Source organism: Anomaloglossus baeobatrachus, chromosome 4, assembly GCF_048569485.1.
Source record: "Anomaloglossus baeobatrachus isolate aAnoBae1 chromosome 4, aAnoBae1.hap1, whole genome shotgun sequence".
NCBI classification, from domain to species: domain Eukaryota; kingdom Metazoa; phylum Chordata; class Amphibia; order Anura; family Aromobatidae; genus Anomaloglossus; species Anomaloglossus baeobatrachus.
In genome coordinates, this window is record NC_134356.1 from 73323263 (window position 1) to 73338719 (window position 15457).

At 44.4% G+C, this 15457-nt stretch overlaps 1 protein-coding gene across 3 annotated transcripts in view; it reads right to left on the reverse strand.

The window, feature by feature from the left end:
• The window catches only part of RELL2 (RELT like 2), a 135913-nt gene extending 121804 nt beyond the window's left edge, over nt 1–14109 (reverse strand). For 2 of the 3 annotated variants that reach the window (XM_075344400.1, XM_075344398.1), the window contains exon 1: nt 13728–14109. The gene's annotated coding sequence lies outside the window, so the exon portion shown is untranslated. Of the gene's footprint in view, nt 1–5627; nt 5746–13727 lie in introns of those variants that run through there. The other variant, XM_075344399.1, reaches the window with a different exon arrangement.
• Between the last annotated feature and the right edge of the window lie 1348 nt (nt 14110–15457).

A 15457-nucleotide genomic window follows, 5' to 3' on the forward strand; every position in this document is an offset into this window, starting at 1 on the left:
TCTGCAAGGCATTTGGGAGTGGCATAGCCACATCGTCAGGACACCTGATGCCCTGTGGTCTATATGGGCCCCCCACATCAGGGGCAGGGCCAAAGAGTTCATTACCGGACCTAGTCGCTGATGCAGTAAGTGCCTGAGCATGCTCAGTTGCATGAAATACAGTCTCTGAAAAAAGACTATCAGCTTTAGCATGGTGTCTCGGCACAAAACAGGACTTAGACCCGGCACGGAATGCAAGTACCTGTGCAAAGAGGCTTTTCGCACTAAGTGTGGGAGCATGCGTTGTATCCCGAAATGAAGACTAAAGGCTACTTTACACACTGCGATATCGGTCCCGATATCGCTAGTGTGGGTACCCGCCCCCATCTGTTGCGCGACACGGGCAAATCGCTGCCCGTGTCGCACAACAGCCGTCACACATACATACCTGTCCGGCGACGTCGCTGTGACGGGCGAACCGCCTCCTTTCTAAGGGGGCGGTCCGTGCGGCGTCACAGCGACGTCACTGAACCGCCGCCCAATAGCAGCGGAGGGGCGGAGCTGAGCGGGACGTAACATCCCGCCCACCTCCTTCCTTCCGCATAGCGGCCGGGAGGCAGGTAAGGGGAGCTTCCTCGTTCCTGCGGCGTCACACGCAGCGATGTGTGCTGCCGCAGGAACGAGGAACAACCTCGTTACTGCTGCAGTAACGAGATTTGAGAATGGACCCCCATGTCGCCAATTAGCGATTTTGCAGGTTTTTGCAACGATGCAAAATCGCTTATCGGTGTCACACGCAACGGCATCGCTAATGCAGCCGGATGTGCATCACGAATTCCGTGACCCCAACGACTCCGCATTAGCGATGTCGCAGCGTGTAAAGCCCGCTTTAGCCTCAGGAATGGCACAGTCAGGCTGAGCATACTCACTAGGCGAAACACTGTAGTTAGGCTGCAGCTGGGGTAAATCGGCACATGCATGCGCACTAGCTGCCTCTCCACACTTACACGTGGAGGAGAAATTGCTCTTCGGGTGTGGACTTGGAGATGCTGTCTATGAACAGAAGGAAAAGCTAAAGGAAGCATCACTTTCTATCCCTCTGAATTATCAAATGCAGCAATGAATTCCCTGAGTTTGCTATAAAATTAGCGTAGCAAAATGTGCATGAGGGTGTCATGCAGAGGCGCTGCAAATAGATTTGCACCAGTGGGACACTAATGGAAGTCCAACAGCCAGTTCTATGATGCCACTAAATGGCAGCATTTTTTGCTATTATTATAGCTTTTAAAAACAGAGCAGGAGGGTGTCATGCAGAGGTGCTGCACATAGCTTGGCACCAGTGGGGCACAAATGGAGTACAACAGCCACTTTTTGTATGCCACTAAGTTGCAGCAGTTTTTGCTATTATTATAGCTTATTAAAAACAGAGCAGGAGGGTGTCATGAAGAGGTGCTGCACATAGATTTGCACCAGTGGGACACTAATGGAGTACAACAGCCACTTCTTGTATGCCACTAAGTTTACTCAATTTTTGGTATTATAATGTCTTAGTAAGTAACAATGAGTTTGAGTGTGCAATGCAGGCAGACGTGCTGCAAATATCTTTGCACTAGTGGGACAATACAGAAGTCCAACAGCCGCTTTTTGTATGCCACTAAGTTGCAGCAGTTTTTGCTATTATTATAGCTTTTAAAAACAGAGCAGGAGGGTGTCATGTAGAGGTGCTGTAAATAGCTTGGCACCTGTGGGGCACAAATGGCGTACAACAGCCACTTTTTGTATGCCACTAAGTTGCAGCAGTTTTTGCTAGTATAATGGCTTAGTAACAATGAGTTTGAGTGTGCAATGCAGGCAGACGTGCTGCAAATATCTTTGCACTAGTGGGACAATACAGAAGTCCAACAGCCACGTTTAGGATGACACTAAGTTCACTCAGTGTTTGCTAGTATAATGGCTTAGTAACAATGAGTTTGAGTGTGCAGTGCAGGCAGACGTGCTGCAAATATCTTTGCACTAGTGGGACAATACAGAGGTCCAACAGCCACGTTTAGGATGCCACTAAGTTCACTCAGTGTTTGCTAGTATAATGGCTTAGTAACAATGAGTTTGAGTGCGCAAAGGGCAGGAGGGTACAGTGCCAGGATTGTGGTGCTCTGGGTAGAGGAAAGGAAGCCTGCCTTTCTATCCCTCCTAATGGGGAAATGCAGCGAGGAAATCCCTGACCTTAGCTACACAGACGCTGTCATCTTGTGTAGCTGTTACACTCTGTTTTCACGGACCTGTCACCTATGGCTCTGACCCTGCCGGTACGAGCCCTTAAAAGGACTGATAGAAAGTGCTATCCCTATGCTGTACAGCGCTGTGTATGGAGCGTACACAGCAGCATCGGCGATAGGAGCTGCGCCAGTGATGTCTGACACCAAGGACGCAGAAGGCAGATAATGGCGTGCTGGAGGAAAATGTCCGGTTTTATAATGCAGGGACAGGTGACATGGACATCCTATCACACATGCCGTTGCTTCTCTGGCTAAAAGTACACTTAGCTGTGTGTGTCTGGGATTGGCTGACATGCTGGTGCGCTTAGGGAAGGAAGACAAGGAAAAAAAAAAAAAAGGCGATCGCCATTATACATACAGCAGTGATCTGAATGTGCTGTTCCCGCACACTATACACTGAAATGTCATAATAGTGTGAGTCACAGAGTGACTTACACTATTACAGCGGAAAGCCAGCTAGGAATTAGCTGGTCTTTTTGTTGCTAGAACCGTTCTCGAACGTATCTAGAACTATCGAGCTTTAGCAAAAAGCTCGAGCTCTAGTTCGATCTAGAACAGCCCCCAAAATCACTCGAGCCGCGAACTGGAGAACCTCGAACCGCGAACCGCGCTCAACTCTAGTAGTGACTCTATGTAATTGCAGACTTCTGAATCCTGATAGCATGCGGTGCACATGCTGTGAGGATTACCCAGTATTATCGGTGAGAGTCGGCACTCGCGTGACTACATACCGTATATATTCCAACTAGACATGTCTGGCTCCTCTTAATACAAGTAAAGTGAGAGAAGCTGAGCACAGCTAGTCATCATGTGATCGTATATATGCAATCGCATACTTGCGTTCATGTGTACGCCCGCTGTCGCTACCAATACCTGTGAATCCTGAAAGCACCGCATGCTACAAGGATTCATAAGCCTGCAATTACATAGAATAACTACAGACTTCTATCAGAAGACTGGACAACCCCTTTAATCTTCCAACAGATTCTGAAAAAACTAGATAAAACTATCTGCCATTCTTTGATTCATTGACAGCACATTACAATTTACTATAGTTTGATTCATTGACAGCACATTACAATTTACTATAGTTTGATTCATTGACAGCACATTACAATTTACTATAGTTTGATTCATTGACAGCACATTAGTTTATTATTTTACATTTATGGCTATACTTACAGTGCTGGCCAAAAGTATTGGCACCCCTGCAGTTCTGTCAGATAATACTCAGTTTCTTCTTGAAAATGATTGCAATCACAAATTCTTTGGTATTATTATCTTCATTTATTTTGCTTGCAATGAAAAAACACAAAAGAGAATGAAACAAAAATCAAATCATTAATCATTTCACACAAAACACCAAAAATGGGCCAGACAAAAGTATTGGCACCCTTAGCCTAATACTTGGTTGCACAACCTTTAGCCAAAATAACTGCGATCTTTCGCTTCCGGTAACCATCAATGAGTTTCTTACAATGCTCTGCTGGAATTTTAGACCATTCTTCTTTGGCAAACTGCTCCAGGTTCCTGAGATTTGAAGGGTGCCTTCTCCAAACTGCCATTGTGAGATCTCTCCACAGGTGTTCTATGGGATTCAGGTCTGGACTCATTGCTGGCCACTTTAGTAGTCTCCAGTGCTTTCTTTCAAACCATTTTCTAGTGCTTTTTGAAGTGTGTTTTGGGTCATTGTCCTGCTGGAAGACCCATGACCTCTGAGGAAGACCCAGCTTTCTCACACTGGGCCCTACATTATGCTGCAAAATTTGTTGGTAGTCTTCAAACTTCATAATGCCATGCACACAGTCAAGCAGTCCAGTGCCAGAGGCAGCAAAGCAACCCCAAAACATCAGGGAACTTCAGCCATGTTTGACTGTAGGGACCGTGTTCTTTTCTTTGAATGCCTGTTTTTTTTTCCTGTAAACTCTATGTTGATGGCTTTTCCCAAAAAGCTCTACTTTTGTCTCATCTGACCAGAGAACATTCTTCCAAAACGTTTTAGGCTTTCTCAGGTAAGTTTTGGCAAACTCCAGCCTGGCTTTTTTATGTCTCGGGGTAAGAAGTGGGGTCTTCCTGGGTATCCTACCATACAGGCCCTTTTCATTCAGACGCCGACGGATAGTACGGGTTGACACTGTTGTACCCTCGGACTGCAGGGCAGCTTGAACTTGTTTGGATGTTAGTCGAGGTTCTTTATCCACCATCCGCACAATCTTGCGTTGAAATCTCTTGTCAATTTTTCTTTTCCTTTCACATCTAGGGAGGTTAGCCACAGTGCCATGGGCTTTAAGCTTCTTGATGACACTGCGCACCGTAGACACAGGAACTTTCAGGTCTTTGGGGATGGACTTGTAGCCTTGAGATTGCTTATGCTTCCTCAGAATTTGGATTCTCAAGTCCTCAGACAGTTCTTTGGTCTTCTTTCTTTTCTCCATGCTCAATGTGGTACACACAAGGACACAGGACAGAGGTTGAGTCAACTTTACTCCATTTCAACTGGCTGCAAGTGTGATTTAGTTATTGCCAACACCTGTTAGGTGCCACAGGTAAGTTACAGGTGCTGATAATTACACAAATTAGAGAAGCATCACATTATTTTTCAAACAGTGCCAATACTTTTATCCACCCCCTTTTTTATGTTTGGTGTGAAATTATATCCAATTTGGCTTTATGACAATTTTTTTTATTTTTTTTCATTGAAGACAAATTAAATGAAGTTAATAATATCAAAGAATTTGTGATTACAATCATTTTCAAGAAGAAGCTGAGTATTATCTGACAGAATTGCAGGGGTGCCAATACTTTTGGCCAGCACTGTATGGCTATTATCAGACATAATAAATGGCCTGAATCTGACTATCCTTCTAAAAAGTACTGGAAGGAGTCTGATCCTTCATCTGACAGCTGATGTCCATCTCATAACAGTGGCCACCTTCATTTCCAGCCAGCTTGTATATACAGTATCCGGCGGCGGTCTACCCCCTGCCTCTCCACATTCCGGTAGTCCGGGAAATGCTGCTCTCAAGTATTCATTCCTATGTCTTCAAAGGGTTATTAAGAGAGGACACAAAAGTAAACGACCCCCACTATTGAGTCAAAGACTGTAACCTAATCTTTCCGAAATCATCAGACCAGCCCAAAATATAATTAGCAAATGTTTTATTGTCTCTACGTATAGCAGCAGTGTCCTTACTCATGACCTTGAGGCATCTCTGCCATCTTCCGTCACATCCAGTCTAATTCATTTACCCATCTCAATAATTGATTACTCAGGTGTTCTCTGCAGTGACGAGCGCCGTGGCGTCTGCAGATCTGTGCAGCGTGTGTCATGTCATCGTCATCCGGATTAGACTGCAGTTATTATTCACTTACCTGGATACCTGAGAACAAAGAAGACGTTTCTTAGCAACAAGACCGCATCCACCCTCCGGAGGACCAATCTGGGAACGTTCCATCTAAACTCTGTAGGAAATCTCCTGTGGGGTCACATAGCTGAGAGCAGCATCTGTGGCAGCTGCAGGCCTGGTAGCAGAACCCCTCCTCTCTACCTCCCTCCTTCCTCTTCGTCCTCCCAGACTCACAAAGCTCATTGAGCACCCATGGGAACCATAGATCATCTGCTTAGTACCATGGGCGGCAGGTGAACGTGTGCACATGTGATAAGTCCCGAATCCCAGACATAAGGAGATGAGTGTCCTTGTATACGGTCACTGTGCTGTGATATTATAGATGTACGCAGATGGACCAGACATTAACTACTCCCATTATTTCGGCACTGTATAATTTAACAATATCTTCTTTTTTACACTGCGGTAAATACATAAGAAGAAACTGGCACTTCATCAAGTCACAGCACTGACGGTTGGCACTGCCACGGCCGGATTGCTCCATACGATTACTCTATGTATGTGACTCACAGCTGCAGACATTCCCTGCATGGACTCTATTACTGCTCCATTGATATATGTTTAGCACACATTGAAAAAATATTTTTTGGGTACTGGAAAAAAAATCTGATATTTCCCCTAATTTGACTTTTGCAGGTCTTAAAAGAGTTGTCTACTAATGCACAACATCAGGGTGCTACATAAAGTAATCAAACTCAATACTTACCTCTTGGAGCACTGCCTTGCTGCTCTCTGGCTCAGATCCCTCACCGATGTCTTGACATAGTGTCACATGACCACTGCTGCTGATCGGCTGCAGCCTTCACTTTTTTATGAGCTGTGTAAAAAACATAAAAGCTGCCTCCAATGAGAAGTGGACAACCCCTTTAAGGCCACTTTACACGCAGTGACATCACTAGTAATGTCGCTACCGATCGCACCCGCCCCCGTCGTTTGTGCGTCACGGGCAAATCGCTGCCCGTGGCGCACAATATCGCTAGTACCCATCACACGGACATACCTTTCCTTCGACGTCGCTGTGGCCGGCAAACAGCCTCTTTTCTAAGTGGGCAGTTAGTGCGGCGTCACAGCGACGTCACACGGCAGGCATCCAATAGAAGCGGAGGGGCGGAGAGCAGCCGCATGAAAGACAAGCCCACCTTGTTGCCGGAGGACGTAGGTACGGTGCTGTTCGTCATTCCTGGGGTGTCACACGTAGCGATGTGTGCTGCCTCAGGAACGACGAACAACCTGCGTCCAAAAGCAGCAATGATATTTGGGATTAGAATGACATGTCAACGATCAACGATTAGGCGAGTATTTTTGATCATTAGCGGTCGCTCGTGCGTGTCACACGCAACGACGTCGCTAACGAGGCCGGATGTGCTTCACGAATTCTGTGACCCCAATGATATCTCGTTAGCGATGTCTTTGCGTGTAAAGTGGCCTTAACAGTGATGACAATCCATGATAGGTGATTGCGGGCATGTGTCTCAATGACCCCAGCAAAATAGCATAATGATCTGTGACATCTGAAAGGGATGATGAGTAGGAGGTGAACTTTCTCCATCATCATCAATTGGAAAACCTATGTTTTTTTACCTATATCTAAGGCCTCATTCACACTATCTTATTTAAACACAGGCATGAAAAAATGGTATCGGTGTCATCAGTCTTTTGGAACAGTGTGTCCCTTTTTTAACCTTACCATCAGTGTCATAAGTGTTTTTCACAGATGGATAAATAAATAAATTGCAAAGTTCCTATCCTTTTCAATGGTAAATACAGAGGTACATGTTTTTCACTGACCCATAGACTTGTATTGGTCCTTTTCAGCAGTGATACCGGTCTCTGAGTTTTGAACAGACATACGGTTCGTCAAAAAACATGATCAAGTCAATACCACCTTAGGTTATTATGGGTACGTGCTGTATCCGTGAGAAAAAAACAGATTCAAAAAGTTCATGTGAATGAGGCCTTAGCATCCAACTGTCCCAAATTCAGCAGGACTGTCCCGATTTAAGACCTCAGTCCTGCTGTCCTGGCAGTCAAGGCTTTGTCCCACACTGCCTCTCACCTCTCCTAGACACTTCTGTGGCTCCTCCTCCTCAGGGGCGAGGCCGGCATCTTGCTGCACGCAGATAAATTGAATAAACAAATCCCCTCTCTGGCTTCCCCATGAACTCATTGTCTGTAGGCAGAAGCTTTACCAATGATCCACAGCCAATACTGAAGAACATAAGCTGATTTGGTAAACTTGATTTGTAGTCCAGGCAGTGAACTAGGAACAGATTATAAGGGTACATAGAGATACATTGTACACAGCAGGGTATCTCTATGTACCTGTGTTCTAGAGGTGAAGAAATAATCACATTGTTCTAGTCCTATAAAATTACTAAAAAATAATTAAAATAAATGTAAATTTCTTTCTAATTGCAAAAATTAAATTTTCTCTTAATTTTGTAAGTGTCCCTGACACTTTAACTGACAGTCTCTATAACTGCACATAGCAGTTAAACAGTTAAGGCACAGGCTTTGGTGATGTCACAGGGAGAATTTTTGTATACTTGAAACTGCATTGCAGGATCTGACTCCACAGGCAGATTATACTTGTAGATAGAGATACATTGTACATAGCAGTGTATGTCTATGTCCCTGTACAGTCCCTGACAGAAGTTCTGTCGCTTATCCATGTTATGTAAATAAAAGCTTAAAACCTGACTTTAAATTCATCCATTGGTTTCATAAATTACTCTTTTGGATTAAGTTATGAAAATAAAGTTGCTGCAGAAAGGTCAGATTTTGGCAAGACAAAAGTTTTGTCGCCCACAGAAAGTAATGTGAAATTCAAACAAATAATTAACTTTTAATATAAGCATATGTTGCATAACATTGGTGAATGAAGTTGTGGTGTCATTAGAGCCATATTTAATATTTTGTGTGACTTCCATGAGCTTGAAGGACTGCATCCATGCGGTTCAACAATGATTTATACAATTTATTAATGAAGTCATAAGGAATAGCAAAGAATGCAGTCTTACATGCCTCCCAGAGTTCATCTAGATTCTTTGGTTTTGTCTTCCAAGCTTCCTCTTCAATCCTACCCCAAACATGCTCAATGATGTTCATGTCTGGTGACTGGGCTGGCCAGTCCTTGAGCATCTTGATCTTCTTTGCCAGGAGGAACTTTGTTGTAGAGATGGATGCATGAGATGGAGCTCCATCCTGCTGCAGAATTTGACTCTTTTTATGATTGGGAATGTAAGAGGTAGCTAATACTTCTTGATATTTTCGGCTATTGATATTGCTTTCCACACTGCAAATGTTTCGCACACCCCCATACTGAATGTAACCCCAGACCTTGCTCTTTCCACCACCAAAGTTAACTGTTTTCTGGATCCATACGGGCTTCAGTAGCTCTCCTGCAGTATTTGCGGCGGGTGTGATGTAATTCAACTGAAGATTCATCTGAGAAATCCACCTTCTGCCACTTTTCCAGCATCCATCTGTTTAGCAGGCTGTGGGACTTGGCAAATGCCACACGTTTTTTTAATTGCCTTTTGTTTAGTGCTGGCTTCTGGGCACTTCTTCGACCATGGAGGCCATTTCGAGACAGAATCCTACAAACTGTTCTAGTTGACACAGGGACTTGAGATGACCAGGCCTTTTGGAGCTCTACTGCAGTGGAAGAGGGGCTGGCTTTGGATTTTCTAACCAACAAACGTTCCTCCTGAGCAGTTGTCTTGTGGGGTCTGTCGGACCTGGTTGTAACGCCTGCCTGGATCCACAGACTCAGACAGGCTGTAATGGACAGGCTAGAGGGAAGCCACTAGCCAAGCAGGACCCCTAGAACCCTGAAACCCTTTAACCCCTATACAGGGATTTGGAATTACACAGGGCCCTGGAGATCACTACCTGTGGAAGGCTGCAGTCTGAGAGAGTAGTCGTCAGGCAGGGTCAAACCAGGAATTGCGGAACAGGGACAGAATCGGCAGGCAAAGACGTGATCAGAAACAAGCAGAGGTCAAAACCGGATCGGGCAGCGAGGTACAAAAACAGCAGGTAGGAGGGTAGTCAGGAAACAAGCGGTAATCAGCACACAAAATCACAGGACGAAACAGGAGCCAAAATTCTCAGAACTATCTCTGGCAGAGGTCAGCAGACAGGAGGGGAATTAAAAAGGGTGTGGTCAGTCAGCCAGTGGCACTGCAGATGCCCAGGAAATCCAGACCAGTGGATGAACGGAGCCTGCGTTCACCGGCGCCGCTGGCATCGACTCCTCTCCCATCACCAGCACCATCCACGGCAGAAACACAGTGTCGCCTGGCGATCGGAGCAGAAGTCGATGGAGCAGACTCCGGTGGTGACGTAACACTGGGCTTGTCAAAAACATCTCCAGTCTATTCAAATCTTTTTTTAATTCTTTGTACTTGACGCTGAGACTGATTAAAGGTGCCAGCCACCACTGCAGTGGATCTGTTCTTCAGCCTCTTGATAATCAAAGCTTTGGTTGCAGGGTGGATTTTTGGCATGTTGTCAGAGGTCAACTTGCAGTTTAACTGAAGGTCTGGGGTGCTGGGTTTCTTTTTATACACACCCAATAATTAACTGATCATTTAGTGAGCACAGGTGAGGATGTAAACTAGGATTGGGTGCATTATATGACAAGGCAACAAAACTTTTGTCTTGCTAAAATCTGACCTTTCTGTGTTCATTCAATAATCAATATTTCAGCTTTGCAGCAACTTTATTTTTATAACCTAAACCAAATTTGGGAGGGGTTCAGATTTCAAAAGAGTAATTTATGAAACCAATGGATGAATTTAAAGTCAGGTTATAAGCTTTTATTTACATAACATGGATAAGCGACAGAACTTCTGTCAGGGACTGTTTTCTAGATGGAGGATAAAATAGATATTTATTTTCTTCATATAAAATTACTAAAAAAATATAAAAAATAAAGCAAATACATTTTAATGTCAATTAAAAAAAATAATAATATGCATCACAAATCAGCAAATAACATGGACATATTTGGTTCACCCATTATTGTAATGACCCGCACAACACCGTGATCAGATTATTCATGGTGATTTGAAAATGGCGTAAAAACATGATTGATTATTTTTGTCTTGCATGCACTGCTCTTTTTAGGTCTAACCACAGAATTTCAATGATGTTCAAATCAGGGGACTGTTAGGGCCATTTTAAAATCTTCAGCTTGCGCCTTTTGAGTTCTTCTATTGTGGATTTTGACGTGTGTTTAGGATCATTCTCCATTTGTAAAAGTCATCCTCTTTTTAACTTCAACCTTTTTTACAGATGTGTTCTGTTTGCATTAAGAATTTGTTTAAATTTCAATGAATCCATTCTTCCATCTAACTGTGAAATGTTCCCTGTGCCAGTAGGTACAACACAACCCCAAAGCATGATTGATCCACCCCCATGCTTAATGGTTGGTGAGATATTCTTTTCCTGCACTGACAGAAGCCTTTTTGACCATGGTCTAACAGTGCATCAAAGCCAGCTAACCTGTAGGTTGTCATTTGACCTCGGATTACCATAGTAACGATCAAACGCCCATAATCACGTTTCAGGGGTCCCAATTAGGTGGAAAAGGGAGCGCATTCCCTCTCCCAGCCTTCTAAAAGCTGTGATTGCAATTGATCGCAACATTTAGGGGGTTAAACATCCTGGGGCAATGCAGGCACCGGACCTGGCTGTGGCAGCCGGAGCTCAGCTATCATTTTTGTCAAGCTCTCAGTTCCTGTGCCCACGCAATCACTAAGACATAAGTTTACGACATAGGTTATGAACTCCCTATTGACCATAATGTAAACTTACATCAAAGGTCGTGAAAGAGTTAAATGGAATTTGTCAGTAGAAATAAACCTCCTAAGGCATCTATATGGGCATGAAGTTCGTAGGGAGCTAAATAATATCTTGATATCTGTAATCCAATGAATGATTCCTGAGAGATCCACATTTTTCTTAATATGTAAATTATCTGTTAAGATCTGCGGGCTGGACATATCGTATTTTCCGATTTATAAAATGTACTTTTTTCCGCAAAAATTGAGGGAAAAATGGGGGTACATCTTACAAACCGCATATGGCTTACCAGGGCAGCAGTGGTGGCGCAGAGTCGGCGATACTGCTGGCTCATGGGGTGTCACTGCGGCGGGTGCCATTGATCTACCAGCAGGCTTGGAATTGGGGGTGTCGCGGCTCAAGAGAGTCGATGTTCTTCAGTGAAGGGTTGGCGATACTGCTTGGATCGTGGGGTGTTGCGGTGGCGGGCGCCATTGATCTGCGGGCTGCTTTGAATTGCTCGCAGTTGACAAGATGGCCTTCAAGAAAATGGCCGTGGAGGTGGCGCGTGCGTAGATAGGACTCAGCGGCCATTTTCTTGAAGTTCATTGTGTCAATCTGTGCACGCACCTCCTTCATGGCCATTTTCTTAAAGTCTTCCGGCAATTCAATGGAGCCCGCTGTCTGCCGGCAGATCAATGGTGCTTGCTGCAGTAAGCCTGCAGTATCGCTGACCCTCCACTGCTGCACAGTGACCCTCTTGAGCTGCGATATCCCCTCCTCCAAGCTGGCCAGCAGATCAATGGTGCCCGCCGCTATGACACCCCGTGAGCTCGCAGTATTGCTGACCCTATTGAGCCGTGACACCCCCTCCTCCGAGCCCTCAGCATCGCCTACCCTGCCTCCTGTGACCTTCCTGAGCCACTCTACCACCGCCACTCCCCCTGGTGAGGTAATGCACTAGGATTATAAGGCATAAGACACAAGGCATGAAAATTGGAGCGAGTGGAATGCGATAAAACATTGCATTCCACTCGTACAAATATTAGCCTATGTGCCAGCATCCATGGGGTGAGAGAAAAATAACACTGTACTCGCAGTACACTGGTGTACTGCGAGTGCAGAGCGAGAATGGCAATAGCCGGCAACGGAGTAGAGAGGGAGATAAATCCCTCCCTCTCCTCTGCAGCGCTGGCTCTACCCTCCACAGCACCTGCCCTCCCCTCCTTAGTGTCGGCTCGCCCCCCGCAGCTGTGGTCCAATCACACAATCGGACCTCACTCACAGTGACACTCGCATGACATTCGGCTCCCGCTATGCTATCCCGTCATACGAAGATTGCAGTAGTCCCCCTTGTGGCCTTAGCCTTAGACAGACCCTCATTTTAACAGTAAAAAATATATTTTTTCCTATTTTCCTCCTTCAAATTTGGGGTGCGTCTTATAATCCAGTGAGTCTTATAAAACGAAAAAATACGGTAGATCTCTCTGAGAATCTACCTCCAGAGCTTATTGTAACTGAAAGGGGGCATTACCAGTGTGAGACATGTAATGACTGACAGTCTGCTCTCCTGATCTACATGTTTCACACTGATAATACCCCCTTTCATTTAAAATAACCTTGGAAGACAGATTCTTTCAGAGATCTATGTCCCGATCATAGATCTCAACATCTTACTTTCAAGTTAAGAAAAATGTGGATTTCTCGAGAACCCTTCATCAGATCGCAGATATCAACATATCATTTTATTCATCTTTCTATGACCTTCACGCCCATATAGACGGCTTAGGAAGGTTGAGCCCACTGACAGATTCCCTTTAATACAGGGACTGATTGCTTTGCCGCAGGTGAAGCAAAGCCAAGCTACACCTTCATATAAAATGAAGGCGCACATGCTGGATTTTATAATTCTGCCTGAGATTTGGAGACTGCTCCTTATAGGTCGAGTGTCTCTATCAGCAAATGGGTTCATGAATTGTGTAGATTAAAGACATGGGATAAATTGATTGTTGTGTTTGTGTTTCCTTTTCTACAAATGAGAGTCAATATCCAGAATCGATCTGTTCTTGGTACACCACAAATCAGCGTCTCGTCACATCAACTGGTGTATCCTCCAAACCAAAAATATTTATACCTCTCCCATCATCATTTCACTATTATACCTTCACAAATGTGAAATAAATGTATATGCTATAGCACTTGATTCATTGTATCCACATTCTTCTCATACACTTGAATATATACAATGGGCACTGGGTGCCAGTTACATTCTTACCAGGTCAGATGAGCTGCAGAGGAGGCAGTGGATGAGTCTTCAGCTCCTTGTTTGGATGTTTCCTTGTACTGAGGCTCCTTGAGATGAGAAGGCATCAGAGAGAAGATGGGGCTTGCAAATATTTTCTTTCTAAACATAAGGCTCTGTCCTGCAGCCATGTCAGGGGGGATGCAGATCACATTACACTTCAAGGGGCATTGTTGTCTTCCTATAAGTTATACCATGAGTGCTCAGTGAGGGCTGCAGTCTGTAACACACCCATGCATCAGTCAGCATGTGCACTATGAGCAGTGTGCACTGACCCCAGGATCCCTGTACATCTCCTATAGGCAGCCTTGCTCTGCTGAGAGCAGGATATGGGATTTGCTGAAAGCTCAGCCTCTTCAGACCACAAGGAAAATGAAAGGATCGTGCTAATTGTTATAGGAGTGACTGTTTTTTTTCTTATAAGATGCAATAGAGGGCTCTGATGCCACCTAGTGGGCGCTTGGGAGTATGCAGGCACAAGATCATCCCATGTTATGATATTTTTTCTACAGCACTTTACAATTCAGAAAAAACTTGTACAAACAAGATAAGACATTACAAAATAACCTCAGCTCAAGACATAAAATTTGGCGTACAATCTATGGCCCCCTTCACACGTGCACACAAAGAAAACGTGAGGCAATTTCCGTTTTCGCCATCCGTGTGGCCCTCCATTTTTACATGTGTGATTCTATGTGCTATCCGGGTGCCATCTATGTGAAATCCAGGTGATGTCTGTTTCACACGTCAGTGAAAAGCACAGACGTGTTAAACATGTATGTGTCCCTCCGTGTGCCGTGATTCACGGTACACGTGTTCTCCATGTGCTATCCATGATCCATGATCCGTGATAGAACATAGAGATAAACTCACCTATCCCCGCTCCTGCTTTCCATGGTGCTGAAGTCTCCTGAATGCTGTGTCCGGCCACTGCTGTCTCACCGCTGCAGCTACTTCCAGGTCTTCTGTGCAGTGCATATTAATGAGTATAATTAGCCGGCTTGGAAGCAGCAGAGAGCAGTGGCCGGAGACAGCGTTGTTGGAGATGGATGAGTTTAAAAAGCTTTTTATTTTCAATGTACGTGTTTTTCTGGTATGGGTTACACATATCGCACCATAGTGTGGTCCGTGGGACATCAGTGATGGCATAAAAAAACGGACATGTCTCCGTGCGGAGCACACGGTCACACGTGTACGCCACATGGAGACACAGTCAGTGAAAAATCACTGATGTGGGGGTAGACCCATTGATTTTAATGGGTCTGCGTATGTCAGTGATTCTGGTACGTATAAAAACTGTCACATACGTACCAGAATCACTGACGTGTGAAACAGGCCTGACACGTAACAGAAAAAAACACTTCACACTGAAATTAATATTTTTTTAGATGTTAACCCCTTTACTCCTGGACAATTTTTGTTTTCGTTTTTTACTCCCCTTCTTCCTAAAGCTATAGCTTTCTTATATTTCCGCCAATATTGCCACATATGGACTTATTTTTTTTTCGGGATGAGTTGTACGTTTTAATGAAACCATTAGTTTTACCATATAGTGTACTGTAAAGCAGGAAAAAAAGTTCTGTGAAATTATAAAAAAAGGTGCAATTGCACAATTGTTTTTGGGATGTTTTATTCACCCTGTTCACTATATAGTAAAACTGATGTGTCCGTATGATGTCTCAGGTCGGTACAAATTTGTACAT